Source organism: Chiloscyllium plagiosum, unplaced genomic scaffold (assembly GCF_037043375.1).
Source record: "Chiloscyllium plagiosum isolate Xiang-an unplaced genomic scaffold, Cpla_swu_hap1 HiC_scaffold_14, whole genome shotgun sequence".
NCBI classification, from domain to species: Eukaryota; Metazoa; Chordata; class Chondrichthyes; order Orectolobiformes; family Hemiscylliidae; genus Chiloscyllium; species Chiloscyllium plagiosum.
The window spans coordinates 104,671,827-104,688,035 of NW_028270152.1; the positions used below are offsets into that span (position 1 = coordinate 104,671,827).

General features: G+C 43.7%; 1 long non-coding RNA gene and 1 other non-coding gene across 2 annotated transcripts in view; both read right to left on the reverse strand.

Annotated features, from left to right (window-relative positions):
• Window positions 1-16,209, reverse strand: part of LOC148148109 (uncharacterized) — a 105,612-nt gene that overhangs the window by 14,147 nt on the left and 75,256 nt on the right. The window lies entirely within an intron of this gene.
• On the reverse strand, window positions 8,472-8,553 carry trnas-uga (transfer RNA serine (anticodon UGA)). The gene has a single exon. It is a non-coding gene; the product is annotated as a tRNA-Ser (tRNA).

A 16,209-nucleotide genomic window follows, 5' to 3' on the forward strand; every position in this document is an offset into this window, starting at 1 on the left:
CGGGGTGGCTAGCTGCGTTCTTCATCCCCTTTTAGGGCGGCACCGTGGCTCAGTGGTTACCACTGCTGCCTCACAGCACCAGTGTTCCACGTTTGATTCCTGTGCGTAGTTTGCACATTGTCCCTGCGTCTGCGTGGGTTTCTTCCCACACTGCAAAGATGTTCAATGCAGGTGAATTTGACATGCTAATTTACCCATAATGATCGGTGCATTAGTTCGAGGGAAATTGGTCTGGGTGAGTTACTCTTTGTAGGGTCGGTGTGGACTCGTTGCGCGGAAGGGCCTGTTTCTATACTGTAGGGGATCTAATCTAACCATCTTCCAGAAAACTAGCCACTGACTAAGTGATGAGTGCCTATTCAAACTGGTGATCAGCACTGCAGCATCTCAACCACTCTATTTGCCAAATTTTCACGTTTATTCTTTTTCAACATTCCTGTCAGTGTAATGATCCATATGCATTTGAAATGTTGAGAGTGTACCAGACTCCACCACTAAATCTGACAATTCATTCCAAACACGCAAAACTTTCTGTGTGAAAATAAAATGTCCTTCAGATCCCTTTTAAATTTTACCACTCTCCCCTTAAACCTGTGTTCCCTTGTTTTGAACTTGCCTGTCTTCGGAAGAAATATTCATTGACCATTTACTCTGCAACCTCCCTCATATTTATATAAACCTCTGTAAGCCCATCCCTAAGCCCTCAAGCTCCAGGGAAAATTTTCATATCCTACTAAGCTTTACGCTACAATCGTAACACTGTAAGCCTTGCAACATCCTCATACATATTATCGAACTTGCGCCAAGTTCGCCATTGAAAGGGCGTGTGTTAAAGTGCCTGAAGTGAGGCGATGCTGAAACACTCATCCTGAAAAACGTGGTTGCGGGGGTTTGTGTGGCAGCATGGCAGAGGTGTCGAAGGAGCTGTCTTTAAACTATAACCTCGATCCAGTCATTGGTTTGAATTCCCACCACGACCAGAACCACAGGTGAAGACGGGAACTCTGTTTTTCATGAAAGACCTATAAACATTGAGATGTCAGGATTTTATCCCATATTCGGCTGATTTTTTGACAGGAACTTTCACTAACTAAGGCAGAGGGACTGCCCAAGCTCAACGATTCAAAACCATGTGTGCATTTACTTGACTATTCGAACACAGGAACTCGGACTCATTTTTGTGTGTTTCACAGTTACTCAGAGAAAATTTAAAACAACCTCCGTTTATGCAGAAGATTTCAAAGCTGGATATTCTCCACTGAAAATGCACAGGGAGAGGGAATCTCTTATTGTTTTTGTTTTAAACTGATAACTTCGACTTTTAAACTGACAGGATAACGAAGATCTGGCGATCGTCTTGGGCACCTTTAACCGTATTAATATCTGCAAAGGGAAACTCACACTAAGAGGAATGGGCTCATTGTGGTGAATTGTTAAGGCGTGGTGTGTGAATTAGAGTGAATAGTGGTTAGTAAATACTGACACTGACATTGAACGTTGCAACGCCAGCTCCTCACTCACTTGCTGTCTCATGTCTCCCAGTCATCATTGCCTTTCATATTTTCCCCTCGTTGTGGTTCTGTTCGCCGAGCTGGAAGTTTTTGTTGCAAACGTTTCGTCCCCTGGCTAGGCGACATCATCAGTGCTTGGGAGCCTCCTGCGAAGCGCTTCTTTGATTTTTCCTCCGGTGTTTATAGTGGTCTGTCCCTGCCGCTTCCGGTTGTCAGTTTCAGCCGTCCGCTGTAGTGGTTGGTATATTGGGTACCAAGCACTGATGATGTCGCCTAGCCAGGGGACGAAACGTTTGCAACAAAAACTTCCAGCTCGGCGAACAAAACCACAACAACGAGCACCCGAGCTACAAATCTTCGCACAAACTTTGAATATTTTCCCCTCGTCCGTTCCACTTCTCAACGTATTCCCGACTGCTTGCAAGTGTTCCCTTAGAAACTGCAGCTTTAGGAAACGTATTATTGGGATAAAGTCATTACTCAATGGGATGGGATGCACCGTCAATCCCTAATTACCCGAGAGATTGAGATTTTGAGTTACTCCGCAAAACCCTGGATGTCCTCAGTACCGAGGTTACAGGCATGATGCCACGAGGCAAGGATTTAGACCTAGTGACATTGAAGGAACAGCGAGATATTTTCAACTGGGAAACGCGAGATCTTTGTAGGGATAATTGCGGTGATAGCTTTCCCTTGTATTTTCTGCCATTGTCCTTCCAGACAGATGCTGATCGATGACTGAATTTCTCTGGCAGGCTCCGTGTGTGTGTTCTGTGTGCAATCAGGATTTAGTTTTCATTCGGATAACTCACAAGAAGAGAATTAAATCTTCACTTCCTGACTGGGAATTAAAGTCTGTTCTGGGCAATATAAACTCAGTCTCGTATGCAGGGATGTCCATTGATACTGCAATAGCATTTGGGACCTGACCTGTACAAACGCCTGTGCCTGCTCTTCACGTCATAATCGACTTCTCAGCAGCGTTTCTCTCTCCAAGTTTCCAAGTCGGTTCATATTATCACCCTTGGTTTCAATGTGAAGAAGGCAATGCTGTGATAATCTGAAGTTGTTCAGCAGATATACTGCAGCAAGTTAAGTAAAGACTGGTGCTAACACGAGCTCGTTTTGAGCTGTGGTGATGTGTCGACAACAAGAAAGGCATCGTTCAACTCGCCTCATTCCGGATGACGGGCTCGAAATGACCAGTGGTTTCTTGCTGAATTAGATCATGGTCTGGAATGTAAAAAACTTCAAATATGAAAGTACAGCGAAAGGTAACGGTTCACAGAGTGTGGAATTCCAAGTGAAACAGTGACGGTGATTATATTTGCTGATTTTTCACCTTGTGATTGCTGTTTCCATGATGTGGACGTTTACATTACAAATAGACAAACTGTCACAGCCAAACCTGATCTTTGCGTCAGTGACGGAATTGGTAACACGCCTTTTATGTCGAGTTAGGGGATTGTCGGTTCGCATTTAAAATCACGAGGATGCAGCGTGCTAGTCCATTCCTGTTGTCTGTCAGGAACGGAAGTGTTTGGGTTTTCGAATTTACTGTTTCTTTCGTCCACTTTAAATTCTAGCTCAGAGCTAGAATGTCTCTCATTGTCTGTAGAACTGGCTTTGGTTTAACCAAAAGCTGCCTTTTAGCGGTTGAACTTGCATGTTGGAGCGGACAGCTGAAGTGAAGCACAAGGAGCTGGTCAAATCCTGAGAACTCTACCACTATTGTGTGTCTCTTTCTGAGGAAGACACGACGTGGGTAATAACACAGTGTGACTATATCAAACTTCAATCCCATTGTTGTGTCATCTAAGATCAAAGTGAGAACCTCACTGCCATTTGCACTGGAAACATCAGAACACATAAGGTTATGGACCAAAGCTGGAAACTGGGAATAGAATAGATGAATGTCTTTAAACCAGACTGCACCATGGGCCAAATGGACTTTTCCATTCTGCAAAACGTGAAGACGAGTAGAAAACAATCTGCAGTGAAACTGATCAGAAATGAAAGGGAAAAGCCATTTCATTGAGAATAAGTGCAAGAGCGTCTGTCTTCATTCAGTGTAATCTCGTAGTGAGGATTTGGAACTAGAACTGCCATGGCATTAGTTCTATTTTCGGACAGGGAATGAATGTTTTATTGTGCAAATATATCGTGGTACCAGTATTTCTGACCACTGGTCCGATCCTGGTAATGCTTGGTTTTGTGCCAGGTTATCAAAAATCAAAAAGATGCAGGTTTTGGAAATCTGAACTAAAAACGAGAATTGATAGAGAAACCCGCTGCACCTGGCAACATCTGCAGAGAGAATCAGATTTTTTTTAGAGCGACAGAAGCAGGTTAGTTATTGATTTCTAGATTATACTGTTGGGAAAATGATAATCTTACCTGTCGAATCATTGCATTTATCAAAATCACTCTTGAGCTTACAAATGTCGAATTTACAATCTTAAAAGAACTTAATAAGTTGTCAAGCTACTTTCCTTTTCCTGAGCTGGTGGAAGGCTATGTTTTAATGGCTACATTTCCTTTTGCTTTCTGTTATTTAGCAGTCACGTCGAATGGAGAATTGTTTCTTCCAGTGTCTACCTCAATACGTGTCTCTGTTTTTCTATATTTCTCTCTGAATCCTACTGGGCATTTTTAACATTCTCCGACACTCTAGCTGTCCATATCCCTCATTTCTTATTTCTGCTCTTTGAAAAGCCTGACAGTCAGAGACAGTTTGAGATTCGAACTGCTGAGAGGCTTTCTGACGCCTGGCTGGAATCTGTCGAATGAGTCTCACATTCTCTGTATAATGCGTCTGTCACTTCGACCTGAAGCAAGGAGACATTTCTTCCTCAAAATCTAAAGACCCTTTCGAAGTTAAAGTTGAATTCCTTATCCAACATAAAAAGAAAGTAATTACATGATAGCTGAAGAAGAACAAAGATTCATTTACTGTTAGTGTACAACCAATGAATGGTGACAGCAGAGAATGAGGGTGATCAGGTCGTGGTGTCAGTGCCATTACCACTACATTCCCCGGGAATGCTGCAGTGTCTCCTGCTTCACCACTTAATTTCCACCAAACTGGAAATAAAGGATTGAGAATAAGAGGATGAGAAACAGAAGTGCTTGTGGAACTACGGTAGGAATCTCCAGGTTAAAATAGTAGTTAAAAAGAGCAACATACACTACTGGATTTAAACCTGGAAAATGAAGCCGGAACACAAAATCAGAAAATATAGCAATTCAAACAGGACACTGAGTGTTTCGATCAGCAACATAATACTTGCGATAAATAACGAGCTTTCAATACAATGAGCAGGTACCAGTGTGATGGGAGGTGCTTTCACCAGCTTAGCCACGGCGCCACGTTAAAAGCCAGATTTGTCGTCCATATGTGCAATGTCTGAACCACTTGATCACAGGAATTTGAAAACGCGTTTTCTGTATTAGCGTTGCTCAGTATGAATGGCAATCAAACTCTGCTTGTGCAAAAACAGACATTTCAATGCTGAGCATTCCCCACTGAAGAGGCACAGAAAAAGACAGTATCCTCTTGCATTGGCATCCAACAGATATTTTCATCTGTTTAAACTGACAGAATAAAGAGGATGTGCTCATCTTCTCTCGCGTCCCATTAACCACATTAATACACACGCAGGGATTTTCAAACCAAGATGAACAGGCTCATTATTGTGAATTGACAGCAGTAGTGTGTGAGTCATTGCGAACAGTGAGAAATAAATGCTGAACCAATAGCACTGACACTGACCCTTGCACCATCAGCTCCACAGTCACATCTTGTGTCATGTCTCCTCGGCATCAATGCATTTGACTTTAATTGTTCTACCCTGCACCTGTCCTCAAGTTATTCCCGACCGCTTGCACTGTCGAATTAGTACATGCAATTATTAGAAATGCATTTCTGGGACACAGTTGTCTTTCAATGAGATAAGATTCACTGCCCATCCCTAATTATCCCAAAGATGTAGGGGACGAGTTACTTTTGTCAACTCCTCAAAGACTCCACTCCTGACGCCACTCTGTCAATGTAACTCACTGAGGGAAGAGCAAACTGACGCCACTCAGTCAGTGTTACTCACCCAGGGAAGGGCAGACGGACCCCACACTCTCAGTGTAACTCAGCAGACTGATCCCACACTGTCAATATAAGTCATTCTCTGAAGAGCAGTCTGACCCCACTCTATAAATGTAATTCCCTCAGGGAAGAGCAGACTGATCCCATTCCGTCTATGGCACTCACCCAATGAATGAACACTAACCCCACTCTACCAATGTAACTCGCCAGGGAAGAGCAGACGGAAGCCAGACTGTCAACATAAATTATCGAGGGAAGATAATACTGACCCCGTTCTTTCTATTTCACTCAGGCAGGGAAGAGCAGACTGTCACCACTCTGTGAAAGAAATTCGCCCAGGGAAGGGCAGACTGACGCTTCTGTATCTGCGTGACTGACACAGGTAAGAGCAACTAACCCAACTCTGTCAACGTATCTCCCTCAGGGAAGAAGACCCTGACCCCTCTCTGGCCATGTAGCTCACCCAGGAAACAGCAGACTAACCCCACTCTGTCTGTTTAAGTTCACAAAAATCCTCTGAAGTACGTCCTATCCAGACACTCCTATTACAGAGACATCAGTGTCTCTGTAACCGTGTGCGTTCAATGGCGATTCCAAATAACCTGCAAATGTTTAGAATGTGGCAGCAAACCAGAGCAACCACACAGAAATTGGGCGAATGTGCAAACTTCCATCAGGCTGTCACCGAAGGCTGGAATGGAAACCAAACCCGACAGCAGTCGTGATTATAAAATGGCAGAACAGAAACCTAGCAAAAAGAATTGTGTCCCTGTGTTGCAACGATGCTGAGTATTAATTAAGCCCTGAGGATAAAGTGAGGTCTGCAGATGCCTGAAGAAGGGCTTATGCCCGAAACGTCGATTCTCCTGTCCCCTGGATGCTGCCTGACCTGCTGCGCTTTTCCAGCAACACATTTTCAGCTATTAATTAAGCCCCCGTGACTGTAGTTAATTTCCATTTTCATCACTGCCAACCTTCTTCAAAGCAAAGCACGCATTTGCTTTTTTCAGACTTCCTATATCCCGCTTTCATCCCGCTTTTTACCGAATCATATTTCTGACTTTACAAACTACGCCATAACAGGTTGACAACTGCAGAATGAGCTTTGTTCCGTTCTTCACTGATGTTGATAGTAGTAATTCGGCATATTCGAGTAGGACTTGATGCACTTGCGGGTGGTGTATTCGCGGCAGTTTGGCTCTTTTTTTTCATTTTCGGTCTACTATTTCGAGTTCATTGTGCAGACTTCTGAAGAAGACTTTTTAGAGTCGAAATGGTAACTGTGTTTTCTCTCGAAAGACAGACGTAGCTTTATTTCTGTTCTCTTATAAATTGATCTTCTTCTGATCTTTGCAAGTGAAATAGGGTGCATTACAATTGCTCGGTTTTAGATTCAAAATCAAGAGAAACATGAAGGAGAGAATATCAAAGAACACAAAGTTCTGAGTTGTTAAGATAATTTTTGCAGCAATGGTGGACATGAAGGTCAAATTAAGATAACGGTTCAAGAACATTTAGTCTGTGGAAGTGGTATGTGACTTTAATTCCAAATATATGTTTCCGTTCTTCCAGTACATCTTTTTGACTCCCAGAAAACATTGATTGTTTTCTGTATTCACTTTGTTTCGCGATATCTGTCTTCTGGTCGACCAGGGAGAACTTGAATTTGCGTCTGCATTGAATAAGATTTCGCTCTTTGTTTCGTGAAGCAAACCTGTGCATTATGTACCACTGACCATGCTGATGGCTAAGAAGTTCAAAATGAATTACGGTTTATGGATCGTGAGCAAGAATAAAGTGATCCACTTGCGAACAGATGTCACCACGCCCTATTCCTATATCGGGCCTGAACGATCCATTGGCAGAGACTGCAGACAGGAAATGTCTAAGTGACCAGTCCTTTGTTCAGTTTGATTTGATACCAATGGTAGTGCTTATTTTGGTGCAGAAATGTGTCAACTTCTCTGACGTTAGAGTCAAAATTTAATTCACATCTACTCATAAGGGTCTTCTCATATCGGAACATGCTGACATGAAAACATCTAACTCTGATAGCAAAGGTTTTTTTCATTAAACTGGGAGTATGTTTAACTAAGCAATTCAGACAGCCAGGATGAATAATTGGCATTTGGTTCTTCAAGCTGAGCTCTCCACACCAACTGCTCCAACGAAGGCCGTGGATAAGATCCCCATCGATTATTTTGGTCAATTTTAACCTCAACAACAACCTATTGTTCTGAACAATGCTACACCACAAGCAGAGGTCTAAGTCTGATTTTCATCGTTAATTTTCAATTTCAGTTCTTAATGCACAGTTTCTAACGAATGTGGACAGCAGAAGACCGTAAACATTTCATTTCTAATATTTCCAGAAAATTCTACTCCGCTGATATCGCCTTGCCTTTTCACATCGCAAGCCAGGAACCTGGATCAGTCGAGTTCCTTTCCACACATGGAGTTGTTTTTTTTCTAATTCATTGACTGCTGATGTAAAAGATTATTGGCCTTGAGAGTCAGCTGTAAATTAGGTCGAACTTTCTCAGCTTGACTTTCAACTGATCCTAAAAAAAATTCATCACTTGCAGGTAAATGTATTGCATTGCTTCTTGTTTTACTCAATTCCACACACCCCCCACCCCAAACATCCAAATTTCACGATAATTCGACAAATGTGTTGAAACTGATTCGTGTTGGAAGTTGGTGGCTTTTTGTGTATCGACATATAATTTATTCAATTAGATGACTGGGTCAGTCTTGAAACTACTTCGGATTCTTCACAGTTGAAAATTTACTTTCGATTGAATGCAATCTCCACGAAATCCAAATCCTGCAAAACAATGAATGACTTTTAAGAGATTCTGCGCTGTGAACAGGATTCGAACATGCGAAAGGAGACCCCATTGGATTTCAAATCCAACGCCTTAACCTCTCGGCCATCACAGCTGCGGGAATTTGGTCAATTTTAATAGTAAAACAACTGAATTCATTTGTTGGAAGAACAAATTGTCAAGACCCAAAGATTTCGCCAACTCCTTTGCAGAGACCCAGACGAACGCTACCTTCGCAGATTGACAGGCTTTCACCGCAAACCAGATTCTGACACAGCTGAAGTTGTGGGAATGATTCTTCGTCGAATTATAGAGTCACGGATGTACACCACGAAGACAGGGTCATTGTCCCACTGCGTCCGATCGATTTTGACTCAATTGCTCATCATCTGGTGCCAAATTAGATGTGTTGTTGTGTTTTAATATTCATCGACATACGGTATTATAAAAATTGATGCTAAGTCCATAAACACTAGCTACATTCGTAAAAAAAAATCATAATTAGAAAGAATGCAGAACCAATTTACAGGAATGGATCCAGCAACTAATCCGTATGTTCTGACATCAGGTAATGAACTTGTGAGCACAAGAGAGGAAGATTAACCGAAGATTTGGAACTTGAAATCGTCTGGACGGAATTATTTGCAAAGTTCTTGCGGTAGTTCTAGAGTCATCAAGTCCTTGAACAATGCAACACGGAAATTGGCCCTTCTTTCCAACATGACCATGGTGGACAGTTACCCTAAATTAATAGGTCCCATTTGCCAACATTTGGCCCACATCCCTCTAAACCTTGTTACTCATATATCCATCCAGATGCCATTAAATGTTACAGTTGTACCAGTCTCCAACAATTTCTCTGGCAGCTCATTCTGGACGCATCTGAAAAAGTTGCCCCTGACGTCCCTTTTAATTCCTTACCCATTAATTTTAAATCGATGTTTTCTAAATTTTGACTTCCTCACCAGCCGAAAAACACCTTGACGAGTCAACCTATCCATGTCCCTCATGATTAATAAATAGCAACGATTTGACTTTATCATACTTGTCAGGAGGGAAATGTGTGGAGATTATTTGTCGATGGTTTGAAGTAGAAAGTCTAATGGACAGATGTTTAGAAATGCACCTTGGAGAAGTTTTTAACAAGTCATTGAAGTCTAGTAGCAGTTGTAGAAGTATGTTGTGAAAGCTGCAGAAGGATTTCAGGGCACGAGAACGATGCATTATTTCCAATGTATGGTGGCTCAGTTCGACCGCACTTGGACTACAGTATGAGGAATTATAATCCTCAATTTAGGAAAGATACTAATGCCATATGAGGAATACCACGAATAGTGATTAGCCTTGATATCATGGATGAACGTTAGTCCTCTGAATTGAAATTTTTTTGAACAGTTTCAAAACAAGAGAGGTAATCTCATTGAGAGTTGCAAAATATTTGAAGAGATAAACAGGGTGGTGCAATTAAATTTTGTTCCCTCATTGGTGAATCTAGAAGCAGGAGAGGACAATTTTAAAATGAAGCACTGTGATTTATGACCAGGATGAGAACTATTGTTTTTTGTCTTAGCCTTGAGGAGTCTCGCTATTTAGCACTACAGTGAGAGCTGGATATTTGGTCTTTGAATGCATCACTATCAGCCTGACCCGCCGACACTTAATGCATCACTATAGACATGACCCCTCACACTTCCCACCTTAATATCAGCGTGAACCCCTCAAACTTACTGCATCACTATCCATCTGGCGCCCTCACACTTACTGCGCCACTTTCATTTCGAGACCCTCATTTTGACTGCGTCACTATCAGCCTGACTGTCAAACACTTACTTTGTCACTATCAGTCACGCCCTTACACTTCCTATGTTACTATCACCCTGACTCCTTACACTTACTGTGTCACTATCAGCCTGACTCCATCACATTTATTGTGTCAGTATCAGACTGACGCCTCACTCTTATCTTGTCACTAAAACATTGTCCCGTCACATTGACTGTGTCACTATCAGGCTGACCCCCTCACACTTACTGCTTCACTATCGCAATGCCCCTCTCTCACTTATGACGTCATTTACACCCTGACACCCCAGACTTGCTGCGGCACTATCACACTGAGGGCCTTACACTTAGTGTCACTGTCATCCTGACCCCTTACACTTACTAAGTCACTATCACACTGGTATCTCACACCCACGGTGTCACTATCATCCTGAACCGCTTACACCTATTGCGTCACTATCACTTTGACCCCAACACACTAACTGCATCAATATCAGCCTGACTATCTCACACATACTGCGCCACTACCAGGCTGACTCCCTCACATTTCCTGCGTCACTATCAGACTTACCCACTCATGCTGACTGTGTCACTATCACCCTGAATCCCCACTCTTACTGCGTCAAGATCATTGTGCCCCCATATACTTACAGCGTAACTATCATCCTGACAACGTCACACTTACTGCGTCTTGATCAGCCTGATCCCCTCAAACGTACTGCGTCACTATCAGCTTCAACTCTCACATTTACTGCGTCACTTCTGACACTACCCCTGCACACTTACTACATCCCTACCCGCCTTAGCCCCTCGCATTTACTTCATCACTATCAGCCTGAGACACTCACACTTACAGCTTTACTACAACCTGGCGCTGTGAGTGCATCCATATCACTGTTACCCTGACCCCTTGCCCATACTGCGTCACTATAAGCCTGGCCCCTCAAATGTTCTGATTCACTATCACACTGCCATTTCACACTCACTGCGTCACTATCACCCTGACCCCTCACAATTACTGCATCACTACAACCTGACCCCCTGAAAGCATCTGCGTCACTGTCACCCTGACCCCATCACACTTGCCATGTCACCATCACAATGACACATTCACACAGTCTGCTTCAGTGTCATCATGACACCTCACACTTACTGCATCACTACCATCCTCCCCCTCATACTGACCTGTCACTATCATCCAGAGCCACTCACACTTATTGCGTTCCTGTCACTCTGCTCCCAACACACTCACTGCGTCACTATCACCCTGACACTCGCACACTTCCAGCATCACTATCAGCCTGACCCCTCACAATTTCACCGTGTCTATCAGTCTGACTCCTCACATTTCCTGCATCACTGTCACCCTGTCACTTAATACTTACTGGCCAGTATTAGCCTGACGACCTCAAATTACTGCATCAATATCAGCCTAAACACTCACACTTACTCCGTCACCATCACGCTGACCCCCTCACACTCACTGCGTCACTATCACCGTGTCCCCTCTCACTTCCTGCATTAGGATCACTCTCACTCACGGACACTTACTGCATCACTATCAGCCTGACCCCTCACACATACTGTGACACTATCAGACTGACCCCTCACACTTAGCGCATCCCGAACAGCCAGACATCCCTAACAGCCTGACCCCACCACACCTGCTGCGTCTCTATCAGCCTGACCCCTCACACCTACTGCTTCACTATCAGACTGACCCCTCACACTTTCCGCATCCCTAACAGCCTGACATCTCACACTTACTGCGTCACTATTCCCCAAAACCTCACTTTTATTGGCCACGATCAGCCTGACGGTCTCAACTTACTGTGTCACTACCAGCCTGAACGCACACACTTACTCCCTCACTATCACCCTGACTGTCTCACACTCACTGCGTCAGTCTCTGCCTGACCCCATCACACTTACTGCGTCATTATCACCATGGCCCCTTCCACCTTATGCGTCAGGATCAGCCTGACACAGTAACACTTACTGCATCACTATCAGCCTGATCTCCTTGCAATTACTGCGTCACTATCAGCCTGACCACTCACTCTTATTGCGTCACTGTCACACTGACCCCTCACACGAAGTGTTTCACTGTCACCTTGACCACTTCACACTTACTGCATCACTATCACTCTGACCCCCCTCACTGCGTAACTATCGGACTGATCCACTCACACAGTCTGCGTCACTACCACGCTGATACCTCACCCTCATTGTGTCACTATCATCTTCACTCCATCACACTTATTGAGTCACTGTCAGCCTGATCCCCTGTAATGGAAAATTATCATTTATTGTGAAATCTGTGAAACCATGGTTGAAACAAAGAAGTATGGACCTAACTTTGCAAAAAGACAGAAAAAATGTAAAGTTCAAACTAATTTACAGCTGACTCTCAAGGCCAATAATCTATAATATCAGCAGTCAATGAATTAGAAAAAGCAACTCCATGTGTGGAAAGGAACTCGACTGATCCAGGTTCCTGGCTTGAGGTGTGATAAGGCAAGGCAATATATAGTATAAAGGGAATATATGAAAACGGTCAGGCGTCCATTTCATGAGGCGTCTTGCAAATGTGTCGGGTCCACTCTGCAAATTTCAAAAATAAACTTTTTATTTGCTCTTGGTCGCATTTGCGTCGAGTCGATTGAAATTCCACGGCAGTAAACTAGGGGGCTCGCCTGGGACCCTGCGACTGGTAAGATTTTGAAGATTCCCAGGAGGTGCACGCGCCACTGCCTTGAATGTCTTTCACTTCATCTCCAGCGCTGAATTGGCCCCTTTGCGTGAGAGGACTGGGGGAAGTGGATCGCCCCAGAGTCGCTTTCCGAATCGAATAGGGTCAAGGTAAAAGTTGTGGCTAAAGTAATCCGACATAGAGACTCGTTCGAAGAGAATAAATGAAGCAGGAAGAGGGACCAGTGAACTCTCGCGCGGTATTCGAGTAAAACTCAAGGGAAAGGATTGCCGTCTCTCGAGAGTTTCAGAGGTAGCAAGATTAACGGTGGTTTGAGACTTGGAGCCACCATGGGCAGCATTGGAGTCGCCAAAGCTGTACCAGTTACGTGGGTTCTTGGTTTGTGAAAACCAAGGCAATGAGACGTCGCGCCCAATGAGAGGGGACCTCCTGAGGTAAAAGCAAGTTATATTGGCAAAGAGAAGATTATGGTATCGTGTGTGTGTGTGAGAGAGAGAGAGAGAGAGATAGAGAGATATACAGACAGAGAGACAGACAGAGAGAGATGAACACTTTTCCAATATCCATGAAAATCGGCTCCAGCAAGAGCGAACAAAAAGAGGGTCGACAGACAACTCAGAATGGTCAAGAAAAAATAGAATATATGCTAAATAATTATGGCCCAGTTTCTGTAAAGCAGTTAAAAATGTAAATCAAGGAATGTGTTTTTCTGCAGGAAGGAAGTTTTAGTAACATGCAGTTGCAAATGTTGAGGTCACCGTTGGAGGAGAGAGAGAGAAGGAGAAACGGAAGGGTAAAATAGAACCTGTGAATTGGAGTGCTTATAACATGTTGAAGGCTGAGCCTGATTTAAGGGAAAGAAAATCTCGAATAAAAGATAGATCAAGTACAGGTACAAACACCAGCGCACATGCACACACACACACGGAAAACAACCTTATGAAGCTGTACAGTGTCTTAAGACTGGATCAGATCCTGACCTTAATGGGTGCCCTCGAAGAGCTACAGCCCCCTGCGAGATCCACTTCGTGAAGATTCCAAGTCAACGGTCGCCGCCTCAGGTTCTGCTGAATCACCAATAGCATATCGTACCCACAATCAATTGAAAAGAATCCCTAAAGAAGTCGAGACAATGTCCCAGTACCTTAAGCACCTCACGAAAGTCGATTACGTTATGTCCTTGGGTGGACTGATACCACCCAAGGACATAGCGACGGCAGAGATCACACCGTTTGAGGCACACCAATGGAATGAAGTACGAAACAACAAAATAGGTAACAATACACGTGTATTACCTGGGACACGGGAAAGCTGAATTAGATAGAACAAGACATAATACATGCTGAAAAATTGCTGGCTCAAGAGAACCATAACCGGAAATTAAAGATGGAACAGCAATTACATAAACCTCAGCTTATTATGATGCAAATGTTCGTTCAGCCGTTGGAGGGAGGAACTGCGGGAAAAGAGAGAGGCACAGGTGGAGTTCGCAAAAGAGGGAGGGATCGCGGAAGTGCGCTTGCAGAGATAGATCTGGCTGGTGCTTTGTTTGCGGAGCAATGGACCACTGGTCGAGACAGTGCCCGCACAGACAGCCTCAATCGATCCTGGAGGCTGGACAGCATGGTGACTGACAGGGGACGACTGAGGTTGAGGTGGGCAGGCCACAAGGTATAGGTAAACCCCTTTCCTTTATACTTGGCAACGAAGAATCCCTTATGCTAATCACTTCTACTAACCTAACGGGCACTGAGATGTGTCCCAACTCTATATTGAACATTGAGATTGCGAAGTGTGGACAATATGTTCAATATAACAATGGTGCGTATATGTCGATGCCTAACTATATGTTATATGTGGCAGGCACACCAGTTACCTTTTTGGTAGATACATGGCCAGCACATTCACTCCTCAAATCAAGACAGTTCAGAGAGTTGACGGCAATAAAGACAAGTGGAATGTTCCTGAACTCAATGGAGGCATCAGGCGTCGTGATATGAGAGAGTTGTACCGCACCCCTATTGTGTGAAATCAGTAATGTGCATACATTCTAATTCTCAATTTTGTTAGCGGAATTCTGTCCTTTACATTTGATGGCTCGGGATCTCATAGTGAGACTGGGGTTGTATTTGCTCAGTACTCCGACTGGCTTGCAGGCAATTCAAAGGGAAAATTCACAAGTGTAAACTGTAAAATTCTACTCACGACCCCTGGTGTATATCTATGAGTGGCGAATAAGCCAGAGAGCAATGAGTTCAGTGAGCAATTCACTCGCCCTGGAAGCAGGTAAGCATGTTAATCCTATTAACACCGATTTTTTTTTTTTTTTGCGGGAATATGCTGCACTGCACAACCCACATACGCCACGATGGCCCTGAGGAACCATAAGAGAAGTATTGGTTCAGGAGATTGGTTAAACCAGGTCAGTTGTTATTGTGCGAATTTTTTTGAGGGGATGGCAGATGTACAGTCAGTGTGAACTTATGTAAAGTACCTGTCACGGCAAGTAAACTCTGTATGTTTGATGTGGAAGGCGATGCTCCTCACGTGCCACTGGCGAAGGTATCCAGTGACTGATGGCAGGATTTGGGGCCATGGGTACTAAAGGCTTAAAGAACGAAATCTTGGGTGTTCTGGGACGATGTGGGTATGTGGTTCAATGCAGATGTGCGGACATATAGGAAGAAATTAATTTGTTTAACTCAGGCAATAGAACAGTCGAGGTAACCCCCGCTAGCCCTGAAGAGCCTCGAAGGCTGGCCTGGCGTTTCCCTAAGACAAACTTCTCAGGCCCAAGATTAATAACGGTCCCTACTGTATTATGGTTAAAAGGCAAACATGATGTGGGGCTTATACGAGGTTGTGAACTAATACGAGAAACCATAAAGTTGGAGTATCGTCCTTGTAGGGCACAATACCCGTTAAAACCCAAGGCCATGGACGTAGTTACTCCAGTCTTTCAATCCTTCCCAAAGGCGAGAGAGATAATCCCCTGTGTAAACTCACCGATGAGAACTCCCATTTTTCTGATCAAAAAGGCAAAAATTCCAAGTGAACCGGGAGAATGCAGGTTTGTTCAAGACCTGCAAAGAGTCAATAACAGTGTTGTCCCGCGCGCATCAAATGTTCCAAAACCCTATACTGTATTAGTTCAATTTCGACTGGACAGTAAATGGTTCCCTGCTGTGGGTTTAGCAAATACATTCTTTAGTGGAACGGTGCATCCAGATAGCCAATTATGGTTCGCTTTTTCATTCAAAGGGAAATCTTATGAGTTCA